The sequence below is a fragment of the Pantherophis guttatus genome, chromosome 9 (assembly GCF_059756535.1).
Source record: "Pantherophis guttatus breed Tessera chromosome 9, ASM5975653v1, whole genome shotgun sequence".
Taxonomy (NCBI): domain Eukaryota; kingdom Metazoa; phylum Chordata; class Lepidosauria; order Squamata; family Colubridae; genus Pantherophis; species Pantherophis guttatus.
In genome coordinates, this window is record NC_142071.1 from 18,186,204 (window position 1) to 18,203,602 (window position 17,399).

Here is a 17,399-nt window from a genome sequence, read left to right on the forward strand (position 1 = left end):
TTATTTGTTTGTGATGCTTGCTTGGTACTGTTTGCTTTTGACATGTGTCCTTGGACTGGTTAAGTCAAGAAAATGTAACTGCATGAAAAAGGGGGAAAAAATCCTCATTTCCACTTTATTTGTTATTTCTTAGCTAGCTAGACTGAATGTGCAAAAGCATCTCCTATGCTAGTAAGAATGTGGCTCAAGAGAAGAAGTACTGTAGATTCTTCTGTTCCCAACTTTTCCATTCTGGGGGCAGAATGGAAGTTGCTGTTTTAGCTTTCATTTCTGGGGAGTTATTCTTTAATCAGCGTCTCTGGCTCTAACCGGACTCTTTTTAAGGGACATGGTCACTCATGAGGGAAGGGGCGCATGGCATAAGAGAGGTATGTTGCAGCAACTTCCCATACTGTAAGTGCTCTACATCAGGGCAAAGCTGGCTGAGGAATTCTGGGAGCTGAAGTCCACAAATCTTAAAGTCTTAAAGTTACCAAGGTTGGAGACCTCTGCTCTACATGAAATTGTCCTTTGAGATGGTTTGGAAACCAAAATTGTTTGAACTTGACTGGAAATGCAAAGAGTAGAGAAATGGAAGTGACACATGTTTTTTCACTTTCTAACGTGTATCTAGGATAAATGCAAAAGTGCAAATAATCATTTCCTTTCATATGTAGAGTAGGATGTCCTTTTGCAGTTTTGTATGGACTGCTGTTTTATAAAGCAAAAGTATGGGTGTATATCAACACTCAAAACTCCTATTCATTATCAAAAGCTAACGTAAAGATTTCAGTTTGTTTCCCCTCCACCCATCATAATGAATGGCTTTGGCATAAGAATGTGGACTTATTGTGACCCTAATAAAATAATCCTAATAGGAATTATTTTGGGAACATAAAAGGTATCTCCCATTGTGGATTCTAGGTCCATGTTTTTCTGCATCTCACATTGTTTGACTCTGAAATTGTCTTAGAGCCCCTTATGCTTCTTGGTTGCCATGGGGAAAAGATATTTGCAATTAAAAGAGGCTTAGACAGCAATGGTTTCTTCAGAAGCATCTCCAGGAAATGAAGAGGAAAAATTCTTAAATGTTAAATGGGAGATTAAAAGATCAGTTTTCCAAAGTTGCTATAGGTAGCCACCAAATCTCTTGTTCCAACTTCTACTAAAGCAGGAATTGCCTTGAATTCCATAAAAATAAAAACTCTAGAAGTTGAACTTCGCTGGATTCTGATTTTTCCTGTAATGTCCTGATTTTTCTTCCCACCTCGAATAGGATGTCTACCCAGCTTCACCAGAGGTGGTATTCAAAATTTTTTACTACCGGTTCTGTGGGCGTGGCTTGGTGGACATGGCATGGCTTGGTGGGCGTGGCTTGGTGGGCATGGCAGGGGAAGGATACTATAAAATCCCCATTTCCTCCTGATCAGCTGGGACTTGGGAGGCAGAGAATAGATGGGGGCGGGGCCAATCAGAGGTGGTATTTACCAGTTCTCGAACTACTCAAAATTTCCACTACCGGTTCTCCAGAACTGGTCAGAATCTGCTGAAACCCACCTCTGAGCTTCACCCTTTAACATTTACCTGGAAGAGTTTAATTAAAAATATATACTTGCTACTAAAGACCTCAGTACTCTTGTTTTACATAACAACATTCTTTATTGACATTCCATCTTAGTAGAAGACATCACGTGCAAAAAGAGAAAGAGAGAGAGATACTAAAAAAAAGACAAGGGCAGCAGATTCTGCCAAACTGTCGGTGAGTGAGAGAGAAGATCTAAGGGGGAAAAAGGAAGACAAGCAGGAGATTATTCACAAGGGAGAGGAGAGGACAGGTGTGAGTCAAGTGAAGCTGAATGAGGAAAAGGCCATTTCCTACATGGCCTTAATTGCATCTTGTAGTGACTTGACTAAATGGAGTTTGCCATTCTTCCTTGTGGCACAGAGAATGCAAAGGAGAATGTTTGCAAGAATGCTTCTACCTTACTCTTTCTCTAGTTCCAGTTTCCACCATCACCACTGGCAATAAAGTGACTGCCTATACCAGGGGTCTCCAACCTTGGCAACTTTAAGACTTGTGGACTTCAACTCCCAGAGTTCCTCAGCCAGTAAGGCTGAGGAACTCTGGGAGTTGAAGTCCACAAATCTTAAAAGTTGCCAAGGTTGGAGACCCCTGGTCTATACCTAGGGATATACCTAGGTATATACCTATACCAATCAGGGAACCTGGGATGTTCTTTGGATTGCTAGATTAGAGCCCTCTCATCTATAAAGCCCAACCGGATCGCTTGAAGCTGTAGTGCAATTATCAAAGCAAGACCCAGGAGGCTTTGAGTGATGGGTGGGTGATGGGGGAGACTGAACATATTATCAGCAAAACAGGCAGGCAAAATGTTTGAATGCAAATAGCATTTCCCAAACCTAGGGCTGTCAGAAGTGGTTTGCACTGGGGGGGGGAGGAGATCTTAGCCACCCACTGTCCATTCGGATCCATGCAAATCAGGAGCCTGAAGGCCAATTGAAGGCGGGTGGGCAGATAGTAAATGGGAATGAGCTGAGAGGTCGTCATGTCCCCTGGCTCAAAGGTTCTGGGAAGCAGTGACCATTCCACAGCTACTGTTGGTTTGAAAAAAGAAGTCACGGCACTAGGAAAACAACCAGAGACACCCAAAGGATTAATAATATCTCTGTTTCAAATCACCGATGAAAGGGAATATTTCTACAATGATTGGATGGCTCAAAGGGAGGTCATCTACACAACATCTCTAAAAGGAGGTGTAGAAGTGTTGAGTACAATGGAATAAATTAGCATGCAGCATGCAAGAGGGAGTTGGGAGAACACCAGTCTGCACTACAGAAGGAATGGCATTTTTCTTCTGGCTGGAGGGGGACCACAATTTGCTTTGTCTCTTTCTTTCAGACAGATGAAGGCAGCATGGAAAGAGATTTCTGAGAAACAGGCTTAATCTGAAGGGTTCTGTGGCGTTTGCAAAACTCACCACCATCAATGGTGAAGGCAGACGTAATGTTTTAAATGGAGTGGAGAGGGATGGATGTAGATTTGTAAATTAAGGGATGGGATGGCAAAATGTTACTTATGATCTCTCCCAGAATGTAGAGAAGACAAGGGGAGAAAAGTGCCATCTCTTGGCTAGTGCCTATAATATTGCCAATCTATTTTTCTCTCTCCTACTACCCTTTAGTAAAAATAATCTATAATTTAATTTCTTAAAATGAAAGTTGGAAATCTTGCTTTGTGGCCTAGAATAGAATGATGTCTGCCATTAGCCAAGGCAAGAATGCTTCTAAACTACCTTATCATCTGTCTCAAATTCTATTGACCAGTCATGAAAATAAACCTAAAAGCCCGAACCACATCTATTTAAAAAACTTTTCTCCACTGCCCATCTTGCTTAGAATTCAGGACTCTGCCATAAAGGCCCACTGCCTCACAGGGACTGTTGGGTGGATGGGAAATAGCAAAGAACCGAAGAGCAGGTATAAAAGACCAAGAGATCCTAAGGGGCAATGGATTCAACCAAGAAGTAAAGGTGTAGTTATTGTATATTGCACCAATATAGTCTCTCTCTTTGTGGGTGGATATTTTGACTGACATAGGTGGGCACCAAGAGGAATCCTGGGATCTGTGCAGGAAGAAAAGGCAGGGAGAATAGATGCCGGTATTCTTAAGAGAAGGAGCAGTGGTAAAGGTTCTGAAAGCAAAATCAGTCCAAAAGAAAAGATTGTGTCTGTCCTGTGCTCAGACAATAGGATGGTTCTTCTGGAAGCAGAGGGTGAATTCAAGGGGACCAGCGGGAACCTGTCTGGATGCTATGGTTCCTTCCATTTCTTCTCTAGTCCCTGTAGAAGGAAAGAAAAACAGATCACTTGAATCTGGTATTTGAGATAACAACAACAACAATTTGCATAGCAATCTGGGCAGTCCAGAATGACTTTGTCTCCTGGCCAAGAATCATTTGTTTCTCCAAGCTTGGACTGACTGTACTGAATGCTCCCCATGAGGAACGGATTTGGTGTTCACGTCATTTGGAAAGGACAGTTAGTTTTGGAGAAAGGCAGGGGAAAAGATGGAGCGGGCAGGAAGCATCCTCTGAAGAACTGGGTGTCTCCGTTTGATGAGGGGAGGGGAGGGAAGTAGGATGTGGAAGCTGATTTGGGACGTAACATTTGCAGAGGAAGTGTAGGCTTGAAGGATGTTTGGCTCTTGTCACCATCTAGCAGATGGCTACTGTCAACTGCTCTGCTCTGCTCTGCCTTGTTTTCAAGACCTTGCTTTTTTTGGCTTGCCAACTACCCCAGGAAGTCCTGGCAGCTTTAATGCAAGGTCTTTGGTCATGTTTTCAGGGATGAAGGATGATCTGATGGGATTCGAGAAGGATATGTACTGCCTTGAGAGGCTTCCTGTAAATCAGCCCTTCCAGACTGTCTTACATCAGGGGATGAGGGGGCACCTTTCTGAATCTCAGTTCCATTTTCTCTGATGGTTGCTTAGATGGAGCAAGCAAAATAAATGTCAGGGTTCCGATGGATGCCCCAATTAAATTATGAGTCTCCAGCCAAGCTTCAAGAGAAATCCAATTATTTATTAAGAGCTTCATGTCGGCCAGCTCTGACCCTATGTAATTTATGTTCCAATTATGACCCTCTTTCCACCCTTCCCCCCAGGGTGTGTCATCAATCATATTTGCCAACGGAGTGATTTCGCGGGTTGTAGAGGTCACTCCCCTCGGCTGCTGTAGGTAACTCTGGGATACAGCCTTGGGAGAGATAAGCGTGGAATGAACATCTGTCTTTGGCTGCTGTGCCATTTCTCCAGTTTCCCACCTCCCCACCCCGGGCCTATGGCAACTCGAGATCAGGCCAGGGATGCTTCGTGAGTGGACAATAAACTAAGAAGTTTAGAAAAAAACTAAAACCTTGTTGCACCAGACCATCTGGTTAGCACTGGGGTTCCTTGAGACCAGTGGCCCCCAATCGTTTGGGCACCAGGAACTGGTTCCATGGAAAGAGGTTTTTCTTTTTCTTTTTTCTTTTATAAAATAATCTTTATTAAATATTTACAATAAAATTAACACACAATAATGATTGAAAAGCAATATAGGAAGCAAAATATAAAAACACATAAACACAGGACTAAAACGAAACAACAAACATGACTATCCGAGAGTTAAGCTCACTCTCCAATTAATATTAACTAATATCATCCTAGCCAAACATTTCAATGCAATCAAGTACTTTTTACTAACTACAAAACAATTGGCCTGTTTTTATCAAAATTATAAAGAGTTATAAAGCCTAGTAAATATCTAGTTAATCTAATTAGATGATCTTATCACCCTTCTCCTAAGTTTAACCTTCTTTTGAGCCAGACAAAGCATCTGTCCCAACTTCTATTATATACTGAATCTTTCTTGTCTTTTAAGATATACATTAGCCTGTCCATCTCAGCACATTGGAGAATCTTGTTTATTATCAGAGAGGTTTTTCCATGGACTGGAGAAGTTTCAGGTGCTGCCTGCATTCCACGGATGGGGCTTCACTTGTTTGTGCAGCCTGGTTGCTAGCATGCCAGGGCCCACTGCTGGTCCACGGACCAGGGGTTGGGGACCCCTGCTTTCAAGCTAAGTAGATACCTCCAGGATATCACAACTGAGCTGGAAAAACAGAAAATTCCCTTAAGGATATCCAATGGCAAACCACTGGATATCAAATGGCCATAATTAATATGCTGGACATATACAGGATGTTAAACTGTAGTTTCGTTAACCTTCCTATATTGAATAAACCATAGTTGGCAGGTTTTATTCAAGCTCCAAACCTTAAATTATGGTTTATCAACTGCCACAGTTGGGTTCCCCAAATCACTGATCAATGAACAAACATGTTTTTAAACCGATTTTAAGTCACTGATGAATGGGAAAAGAAATCCCAAAACATTGAGATGGCATTTTAAACATTATTTTGCTGCATTTACTATGTTATATCACTTACAATTTACTTATTTCATTTGGGTTTATTTATCTGTTTATTGGGGGCGGATGGGGGAATTGTCCTGGGAATATGATTAAAGGGTGAAATAAAGAATAATCCAACAGAAGTTTGTGTTTCGAGCTACAACAGGACATGGCTTTTCCTATTTTCCTATTCAACAGGGAAAGTCATCAAAAATAATCTGTTTCTGAAAAGGCCATGCCTTTGTTCACTCAAAAAAATGCTCAGGTAAAGAGTATCATTTGTAAAATTTTGCATTCTGAATTATGTTTTTCTCCTTTTACAATCCTGGACATCAAGGTTAATAGGGAAGATGGAGACATATGTGTTTGTGCATATACCAAGTGTTTTGATTAACATGTAGCAAACGAAACTCAAGCACAGAACAGATTTTGTTGGAAAATATAGAGAAACAATTCTAGACAAAATGAACAGCCTTTGCATTAAACAAGCTAAACCTGGATGTAAACTCCATCACCGTACAGCAGGAAAAAAGTACTCCGTTGTCCTGTACCTTAATCTGTTTGGTTAAGACAGAAGCATAACCAAGGTGCTCTATATACAAAATACATTTCTTCCACATTGTCCTAACCCAGGAGAATCTCTGATTTCATAAACTTCTTCCAAGACCTTCCAAGAAGGTTGTGACATCTGGACTTGCAAAATTTCAGGTGATCACTAAGTATATGCAAAGAATTAGAAGTACCTTCTTGTTATTCCCAGTGATCATCCAGACCAGAAACAGCAATGGGCTCTTTGAATGGGATTGTTGAAAACTGATTGTATAGTTCCTTGCCTTTTTTTTCTTTGGGAAACACATGAAAACTATCGTGTATGGCTAAGCCATAAAATAGTAATCTCATAGAAAAAAACTAAACTGCTCCCTTAATCCCAGCCCTATCCAGAGTCTCGATGGCTGCCCCCTTTTCTCTGGAATAGCACTCGCCTGGAGAGCCAGCTTGCCCAAATGTTACTGGCACTTAGGAAAGCAATCAAAATCTGGGAGAGAAATAAATTGAAGGAGATGCCTCCTGTGTATAGGTGCTAATTATATTAGCTTTTAGAGTTCCTCAGCACAAGACTATTTGACTCTTAATATGCTCGTGTTAATATCAATTACTTATTTGAGTTATAGGACTGTAAACTTCTCAGTGATGATTGGAGAGATATTTATTTTTTTATATCCTGCCTTTATTATTTTTAAAAATAACTCAAGGAGGCAAATATATCCCCCCATCTTCCTCCTCCTATTTTCCCCACAGTAACAATCCTGTGAGGTGGGTTAGGTTGAGGGAGACTGTGTTGTGGCCCTGTCGGCTGCCAGCCCCTCCAGCAGCCAAATCAGAGGAGGAGGAGGAGGAGGAGGAGGAGGTGTGGGAGTCAGGGCCAGCATCAAGGCAACCTAAATGCTCTGAGGGGGAAAAGGGAATGGAGCTGTTAGAGAGAGACACAGAGGCAGAGCCTGGGCCTTCCGTCAGTCCCGAGATGGAGAATCAACAGCCCCCAGGTCTGGAAGTGGCTGATGAGAAAGAGGAGGAACAGCTGGGTCCAGTGCCTGACGCGTGGATGCACAGAAGGCAGAGGAGAGGAGAGCAGTGGAAATCTGTGGGCCGATCCTTGGGACGGAAGAGCCACCACTGCTAGCGAAGCTCCACCCTAGCTCTGGGGATAAAAGGCAGGGGGTGGAGATGAATAGGTGTGGCAGACAACTATTAATCTCCCTGCCGGACGGACTTGTTAGCCTGCAGTGAGAGAGAAACTTTTTGCTCAAGGCAGGACTTGAACTCATGCCATGCTTTCTAGCATGGTGCCTTAACCATTAGACCAAACATGGTAAAACCAGTGTTTCACAACCTGGGCAATTTTAAGATGTGTAGATTTCAACTCCCAGAATTCTCCAGCCAGGCTGGGTAATTCTGGAAGCTGAAATCCACACATGTTAAAGTTGTATTATATCTGAACACCAGGATTCTCTTAAAACAAGGTTTTAAAATATTAGCTTTAATTTGTTTACTTATAAGGAGGGATCTCTAAAATATGATAGACATTTTAATTGTTTAGTCTGATGAATCTTACATATTAGTTACTTTTGCCAATTATTGATCATTGATTTGATTCCAATAACAGTTATGGTTATTTTATATGAAGTGTTGACCTAATGTCATTTTGAAAATTTTTATTCAAGTATACCCAGCATATAAATTCTTCTTTATTTCTTTTTGGTTCCTTTTTCTACCTTTCTTCACAGTTGTGCTATTAAATATTTGTTAAAATACTAATAATTAAATACATAAGTTATAGCTGAAATTATCCAAAGTTTAAAATCTCCCAGATGGGATAAAATTAAAGTGGATGGAAATGTTTCGGTCTTGCTGTTTTTGTTTTTTGTTTCCCTTCCAAATGCTTAAATGTTTTATTTGCTGCTCTATTCTTGCCTACTTTCCCCACTAGCATTAAAAACTCTTGCTATCCCCAGATAGTAATTGATCTATACGTCTAGCTCATGTGATGCCAGCTGTCTGCTTTATGCAAAACATTAGGCTGAAAATAACAACTCATACAGGGCAATGTGTGAATGGAGTCAACAAGTGAGCAATTGGGACGGAATCCATGCATTGCACTAAAGTAAGCCCTACTGGCCCTATTTGCTGCTGGTTTAGCTGGTTATGGGAAAATATAATCAAGTAAATGAAAACCTTTTTTTCTGAATTTAAAATTGAACAGACCACAAAAGGAAAAAAGGATGGAGAGGGAAGAGAAAAAAAACAACAACTCCATATTGTGTGAGTTCTTCACAGCAAAAGTGCCCAACAAACATGCTCATTAACATGCAGTTCCTTTAGAATAATGGCAGCATAATCCTTTGCTGGGTTTGGAGTTTCCTGCTCTACCTATAATGTTGATTTACTCCTTTATGTACTTTATTCTTGCCAGCCTTTAAAAATAGACTCTGCTGATGAGAAGAATTTGAGCTGGTGTTGCTATGGAAGAATTCAAATTGCAATCCAGTCCCTTCGTCTCCCTTGGGAAGTTACTATTGGTTTCCATGCTAACTACCAGTGTGTAGGATTTGTCTTCCACGTGAAAACTAGGACAGAGAGAGTTTCCAGACTAGTGATTTATTTGATAATCTGCAAAACGATCATATAGCAAAGAGCAACACAGACAGAGAGTGTTGAGAGAGAGAGAGAGAGAGAGAGGGAGGGGAGAGACAGACAGACAGACACAAACAGATACGATAGATGATAATGATAGATGAGATAGCTAAATTATATATATATATATATGTATGTTTTCTGAGGTTTTCGTGGGTGTTTGTATGTAAGTCTTTGGTTATTCGGGTTTTCTCCCGCGTAAAATTGGAAGCGTAATATTAGAGAGAGAGAGAGAGATGATAATGATAGATAGATATACATAATAGACAGAGGATAGGTAGATAGATAGATAGATAGATAGATAGATAGATAGATAGATAGATAGATAGATAGATAGATGATAATGATGGATAGATAGATGGATAGATGATAGGGAGAGAGAGAGAGAGAGACAGAGAGACAGAGAGAGACAGAGACAGAGACAGAGACAGAGACAGAGACACAGAGACACAAAGAGACTGAGAGAGAGAAGAGACAGAGAGTTTGCAATAAACTTAAGGCACCTCTGCAAAATATAACTACCACCAGCCCAGCTACCAAAACTCAAACATCTCTAAGTGCCAACCCATAATTTCAACTCCCCATCTTCTGGAATCCTTGGTCACTGGGGGAAAAGGGTGAGGGAATTGGGCCCACTCCATCACCTCTAAAAAACATTTCTTGCCCCTAAATTGGAAAAAGTGACCCTGTCAATGTTTTCTTCTCTTCCCTCTCATAAATGCATTTTCACTGGTCAACAATCCACACCAGATTCTTCTTCAGCATGTTCTTCTTGGATTCTTCAGCATGTATATAGCAGCTTATTACCAAATTTCTCTCTAGATTTTTTCAAAGAGAAAAAACACAGGGACAGTTGCTTTTTTTTCCCTTTCCAGTGAATAATATCGTAATTGGTCTACCAGCCAAGGGGTTTGTTTTCTTCAAATGCTTCTCCACCCCTGCAAACTGGTACCTGTAATTTGGAGTACAATGGTTTTATAAGAATCTCGAAGCCTATGCAATTACAGCGAGTGTGTGAGCCACTGATATATGCAAGGAATTTGCATACTTGATAAAACAGAGGGGGCAAAACTGTGTGACTTGGATGTATTTTTTTCCCCATAATTGAAGCAATCCAAGGGTTTTTTTAAAAAAAAAAATTATTCTGCAAGGCATCTTTTAGCTTGTTTGATGTCTGTGGAGATTCTCAGTCATAGTTGTTTCAAAAGGCAACTGGACTGTTAGTTTCTTTGAGGAAAAAGAAGAAAATCTATCTTTCCATTTCTCTTTGCCATCAGAACTGATGAAGCTTAATTGCTTTGATTAAAGAAATAAACACAATTACTTTTGTTTCTACTTGGAAACCACTTCTGGACTTTGTGCTTGAGGTGGACAAAAATGAAACTTTGATTTTGGGTTTTACTGATTAGATAGCTTTGTTGTTACAGAAACGTCTAGTTTATACTATTATGTAAAAGTAAAAAGTTGAGGTTTAATGTTATTATCTTATTCTACTGTACCAAAGGGAGTCGAAAGTCAATGCCTTTTCTTTCTTTTTCCCCCTTTTCCTACACTTTTCCCTTGCCAACTCCCTTATCTTTCCCTCCCCTATCTTTCCTACTATTTTCTTTTGCATTTTGTATTATAAATTAATAAAAACAATAATAATAAACTGATAAAGCTTCTTGGATGAGAAGCAAAACATTTCCTTCTTCCTCAAAGAAAATACTAACAGTTCTGTTTTAGCTGGCTTCTTTGAAGATAGAACAGGATGCCATCATTTCAAAACAGAGAAAATTTAATAAGGTTTTTGTTGGGGTGGGATTGCCAGGGAAGGGGAGTATGAGCTGAGGTGGCGCAGTGGTTAGAATGCAGTACTGCAGGCTACTTCTGCTGACAGCTGGCTGCAGTTCGATTCTGATCAGCTGAAGATTGACTCAGCCTTCCATCTTACCGAAATGAGTAAAATGAGGACTCAGATTATTGGAGGTAATATTCTGACTCTGTAAACCATTTAGAGAATAAAGCACTGTGAAAAGGTATATAAGTCTAAGTGCTATTGCTATTGCTACCTTCAAATCAGTATTGACTACCTAGACAAGTCCCTGTGTCAGCGTTCCAAATTAGGCTCTCTTCCAGCGCTGACATAACAAGATGAACTTTTACCTAGTTTTGTATGTACAGATAGTGTTTCCTGGGAGACGAGGGTGGGGGCTAGATTCCTGTGAAAAGAACGTGCCGGGAGGTAGAGATGGATTTGCATGATGGCCAATGGGACATTGGGGTTGGAGAGCGGAAGAGGAGGGGGTTGGAAGGAGGGGCCAGTTTGGCTGCAAAAATGAAATCAGGATTGTCGGCTTTTTATGTTCTTAAATAAAAATGTTTCATTAGAGAGATTGCGCTTGAAAATGAAACTCATTTAAGATAGCACCGAAACCTGACAGATAGCCAAACTCTCCTCCAAATCCAGGCTGGCTGAGTTTAAATCATCCCGTTCCCTCCCAGACATCTGGTTGGATGGACTATGGCTGAAGCCAAGCTCTCGGAGGAAAGCCTGCTTCAAGAAACAGGAGGAGCAGAAGCGGTCGTGATTCCAGCCAACTTGGAAAATACAAAGGTAAAAGATAAAGAAAAACCCCTAAGTGAATTGGGAAGGGCGAGCTGGGGATGGGAATGGCAGCGAAGCCCAGACAAGGCAGCACCTCCCCACCCCAGGATGACAGACGAGGCAGAGGACTACCAACACCAAGGCTGGCCCTCCAGAGCTCAGCACAGAGAGGAGAGGGCAGAGAGGGAGGAACCACCCCAGTTCAGAGGGAAATTCGATGGTGACCCAGACAACCTCGCCCAATTCCTCGATTCAGCTGAGATATACATAGAGCGGTTCGGACACCTCTACCCTTTCCCCAGAGCCCTAGTGAATGCTATCTCGGAAGGGCTGGAGGGAGAAGCAAAGAGGTGGTCAGCATCACTCTACAAATACAGGGCCCCCCAGCTACAAAATGCGGATGGGTTCTTGCAACTATTGAGAGCCCGTTATGAGGAGGAGGAGGAGGACCCCTATGTGGAAGACGAGCTCAGAAACCTAATGCAGAGGGGGAAGCCTATCAGAGAGCATATCCGTGAATTCAGGAGAGTCATTGGGACACTGCCTCCCCTACCAGAGCGATTGCTGGTGTATTTTTTTAGAACAAGCCTAGATAAAAGAATTTCCCAAGTGACTGCCTATCGTGACATCCCAAACCGACTCGCTGAATGGTTCCGGGTAGCGATAAAAGTCGACAGAGGGCTGCGGGCGAGTGACACGTCAAAACCACCAGAGGAAAAGGAGAGAGGCCGACCAGACCAGGGGCCACTCAACAGACGAGAAACCCCAACATCACAGCCCTCCTACAGACCAACTGCCCCACGGAGCCCACTGAAATGCTACAGATGTGGAGGAAGCGGCCACATAGCAGCAAGATGTGGAACGCCTAGACCGGGACCAGCTCCACCGCCCAAAGCACAACCGGAACGAGGGCCCAAGCGCGTCACCCACGTACCGCGGGAAGCTCCCCAAATCCCTGAGTTTTTCGCTCATCTGACCGAAACCAGAGGAATCCCAGTGGAGGGAGATCAGTCCCCCGAACCCTATGACACGGAAGACGAAGGCGAGGATGACCCGATGGTGAGTGGACCCGTCCATCCTTTTCTTTTCCCCATACGCCTAACAGCCCCCAAAACAGGGGCCCAAGAGACTTTCCAAGCCCTAATAGACTCGGGTAGCACACGGTGCCTAATCAACCTACCCACAGTTCTAAAATTGGGAATCCGAGCTAAACAGCTCAAACAACCAATTCGCTTCGAGCAAGTTGATGGGTCCCTAGTGGGAGGAACGTACGCCACACACTTGACTGAACCCGTGAGACTAGAACTCGCAGATCACTGGGAGACGATCCGCTTCATAATAGCCCCCAAGATGACAGAACCAGTCATATTGGGACTCTCATGGCTCGACAAATGGGGCCCAATCATTTGGTGGCAAGAGGGAACCCGCAGGCTGAGAATAGCAAAGGGGCCCCAACCCCTGCCGCCCCGACCAGAAGAATTCCCTCCCACGCTGAAACCCCAAAGCAGCCCTCCACTACAGAAGAAAACACCACCAACACAAGGGTCCCTCCCAGAAGGTGCAGCAAAGCAATTGGCAGCCGCACCCACCACCGCTTGTAACGCAAACCAGATCCCAAGGGAGTACCAAGACCTTGCGGGGGTATTCAGCGAGGCCGAGTGTGACATTCTGCCCCCCCACCGCGAGACCGATTGTGCCATCGAGATTATCCCAGGAGCGAAACTACCCAAACCTAAAATGTATGCCATGACGCCCCGAGAAATGCAGGAAATGCGGGACTACATAGACAAAAACTTACAAAGGGGATTTATTGAGCCAGTGAAACCAAGGGTAGCGGCGCCGGTCATGTTTAAAGAGAAAAAGGACGGCTCCATGAGACTGGTAGTCGACTTTCGAAGTATCAACGCTGTTTGCGTACACAACTTGTACCCCCTCCCCCTCATGAAAGACATGTTAGCCCACCTAGCTAAAGGGAAGGTTTTCACCAAACTAGACCTTCGAGAAGCTTATTACCGAGTACGCATAAAGGCAGGAGATGAATGGAAAACAGCATTCAACTGCCCCCTGGGTAGTTTCCAGTTTAAAGTAATGCCTTTTGGATTGCAAGGAGCCCCGGCAGTATTCATGCAGTTAATAAACGAAGTCTTACATGAACACCTTTACAAAGGGGTCCTCGTCTACCTGGATGATATTCTTATCTACACGGAGACCATAGACGAACACATACCACTCGTCCGCCAAGTACTGAAAAAACTGCTACGGGCAAACCTATATGTCAAACTGTCAAAATGCGATTTCCACCAATCACGGCTAGACTACCTGGGCTACCGAGTATCAAATGAGGGGATAGAGATGGACCCAGCCAAGGTCCAATCAGTTCTACAATGGCAGCCCCCTCGCACCCGCAGACAACTGCAAAGTTTTCTAGGCTTTGCGAATTTCTACAGACAATTCATCCCCTCGTTCGCGAAGATTGCCAAACCTTTGATGGACCTCCTAAAGACAGGAAGCCCAGCGATGAAACCTCGCCCGGGACAACCCCTACAGTGGGACCTGACCTGCCAACAGGCATTTGAGATGCTAAAAGGACTGTTCGCGAAAGAACCTGTCTTAAAACACCCAGATCCAGAACAGCCTTTTGTCATCCAAGCAGACGCAAGTGATGTGGCAGTAGGAGCCGTGTTACTCCAAAAGAACAACCAAGGTGATCTACAACCCTGCGCCTACACCTCCCGCAAACTCACCGATACGGAGAGGTGATGGGCGGCGTGGGAGAAGGAAGCGTTTGCAGTAAGGTGGGCCTTGTTGACCTGGCGGCACCTTCTAGAGGGAGGCCAGAAACCATTTGAAGTCTGGACTGATCATAAAAACCTAGAGGCTCTAAAAACCCCACGAAAACTGTCGCCCAGGCAAGTGCGGTGGGCACAATACTTCAATCATTTCAATTTCGAGCTTAAGCACATCCCAGGAGGGAGAAATTTCCTGGCTGATGCCCTCTCCCGGATGCCCCAATACAACAGTGAGCGGGAGCAGGTAGTGAATGCCATCATCCCCTCCACCCAAGCTGCGGCCCAAGTGATCACCAGACGGCAACGACGTGACCAGCAAGGCCAACTTGCAAGTGACTTAACTGCAAAATTAAAAAATGAAACGCTGACCGACCCCTGGTATCGGGACAATCAACATCTCTTGACAAAAACAGATGAACTAGCATGGAGGGGGACAAAACTCTATGTCCCACAGAGTTTACGCATCCTGATTCTCAAGAGGAGCCACGACGTTAAACCAGCAGGACACTTCGGGTTCCTAAAGACTCTGCACCTAGTACGAAGGCAGTTCTGGTGGCCACACATGAGAAAGGACGTAGACAGTTATGTAAAAAGCTGCACCATTTGTGCCACGATGAAGACAAGGCCAGGGTGCCCGCCTGGATTGTTGCAACCAGTAGCTGAGCCAACAAGACCATGGGAGGAGATTGCAATGGACTTTATAGTAGACCTACCAAGGAGCAGTGGAAATACAGTGATCTGGACTGTAATAGACTTATTCTCCAAACAGGCACACTTCATACCTTGTAGTGGACTGCCTTTAGCCCGTCAGTTATCCAAACTGTTCCTGAAACACATTTACCACCTACATGGAGTCCCCAGGAGAATCATTTCCGACAGAGGGGTCCAGTTCACAGCAAAGTTCTGGAGGGAGTTTCTACGATCCATAGGTTCATCCCAAGGGCTCAGCTCAGCATTTCACCCGAGCACCAATGGGGGGGCAGAAAGACTGAACGCTATGATAGAACAGTATTTAAGATGCTACGTCGACTACCAGCAGTCCAATTGGGCAGACCTCCTATCTTTTGCGGAGGTTGCATATAATAATGCTGTCCACAGCAGCACGGGGCTAACCCCGTTCAAAATAGTGAGTGGCATGGATTTTGTTCCCATGCCAGAATACCTGAGGGAGCCCCCTTCCTCAGTCAGTTTGACCGACTGGATGGCAATGTTGAGACAAACTTGGGAAAATGTTAAGAGGGCGCTGGCAAAGGCGGCTCAATCTTATAAGGACCAAGCAGACAAGCACCGAACTCCCCAAAGACCATTTCAGCTGGGAGAGAAAGTTTACCTCTCCACCAAGTACTTGAGACTTAGACTCCCGAGCAGGAAATTGGGCCCAAAATTTATAGGACCATTTCCTATAATAAAAATAATCAACCCCGTTACAGTGCAATTGCAGTTGCCACGGCTTTTGGGGAAAATTCACCCCGTTTTTCACAGTAGCCTTCTAAAACCTGTAGTGGGGTCTACTTTAAGGCCAACTCCACGTGAACCCCCTGGGCCCCTGGTTGTTGGGGGCCAAACGCACTACGAGGTGCAGCGGATTCTTGATTCAAGATGGCACAGGGGGCGCCTCCAGTACTTAATTAAATGGAAGGGTTACCCATTGTCAGAGGCTTCCTGGGTGAAGAGCGCAAACATCCAAGCTGATCGCCTTATAGCAAAATTCCATGCAGACCACCCGGGAAAGCCGGGAGGGGGGGTGCACAGCCGGGGAGGGGCTGATGAGACTAATCTTGTTGTGTTTTCCCTATGGGATAGGTGATGTCGCAGAAGTGAAGGGAGAGGGGCCGGATGTCAGCGTTCCAAATTAGGCTCTCTTCCAGCGCTGACATAACAAGATGAACTTTTACCTAGTTTTGTATGTACAGATAGTGTTTCCTGGGAGATGAGGGTGGGGGCTAGATTCCTGTGAAAAGAACGTGCCGGGAGGTAGAGATGGATTTGCATGATGGCCAATGGGACATTGGGGTTGGAGAGCGGAAGAGGAGGGGGTTGGAAGGAGGGGCCAGTTTGGCTGCAAAAATGAAATCAGGATTGTCGGCTTTTTATGTTCTTAAATAAAAATGTTTCATTAGAGAGATTGCGCTTGAAAATGAAACTCATTTAAGATAGCACCGAAACCTGACACCCTGCAGTTTTGTTGGCAAGGTTTTTTTCGAAATGGTTTGCCATTGCCTCCTTCCTAGGGCTGAGAGAGAATGACTGGTTCAAAGTCACCCAGCTGGCTTGGTAGCCAAGATAGGACTAGAACTCACCATCTCCTGATTTCTAGCCTGGTGCCTTCACCACTACAATACTGAAGTACTATTTCTGCGCATAAGGCATTCTTGATTAAATATATTAGTTCTTTTCAGAGATTATTTATTATTTATTTTATTTTATTAGTTCGATTTATATATGCCGCCCTTCTCTGGAGACTCAGGGCGGCTTACAATGCGTTAAGCAATAGCCTTCATACTTTTGTATATACCTGCTTAGTAGGGCTTTTTGCCCCCCCCCGAGCGGTGTTCTATTTTATACAAAGTCAGCTTATTGCCCCCACAAACCGGGTCCTCATTTTACCTACCTCGGAAGGATGGAAGGCTGAGTCAACCTTGAGCCTGGTGAGAATTGAACTCATAGTAATTGCAGGCAGCTGGCAGCTAAGTACTACTTTAACAGCAGCAGTTTAGTCCACTGTGCCACCAAGGTTCTATATGCTCTTATTTTCCAATGCATCCTATACTTTCCTCTGTGTTGCCTTTCTAATGTGTACCATTTCGGATAAAGCTATAAAATTTGAAAAAATGCAAAATAAAATGACCATCTGATTGCAGAATTAGTTCGGAGAGC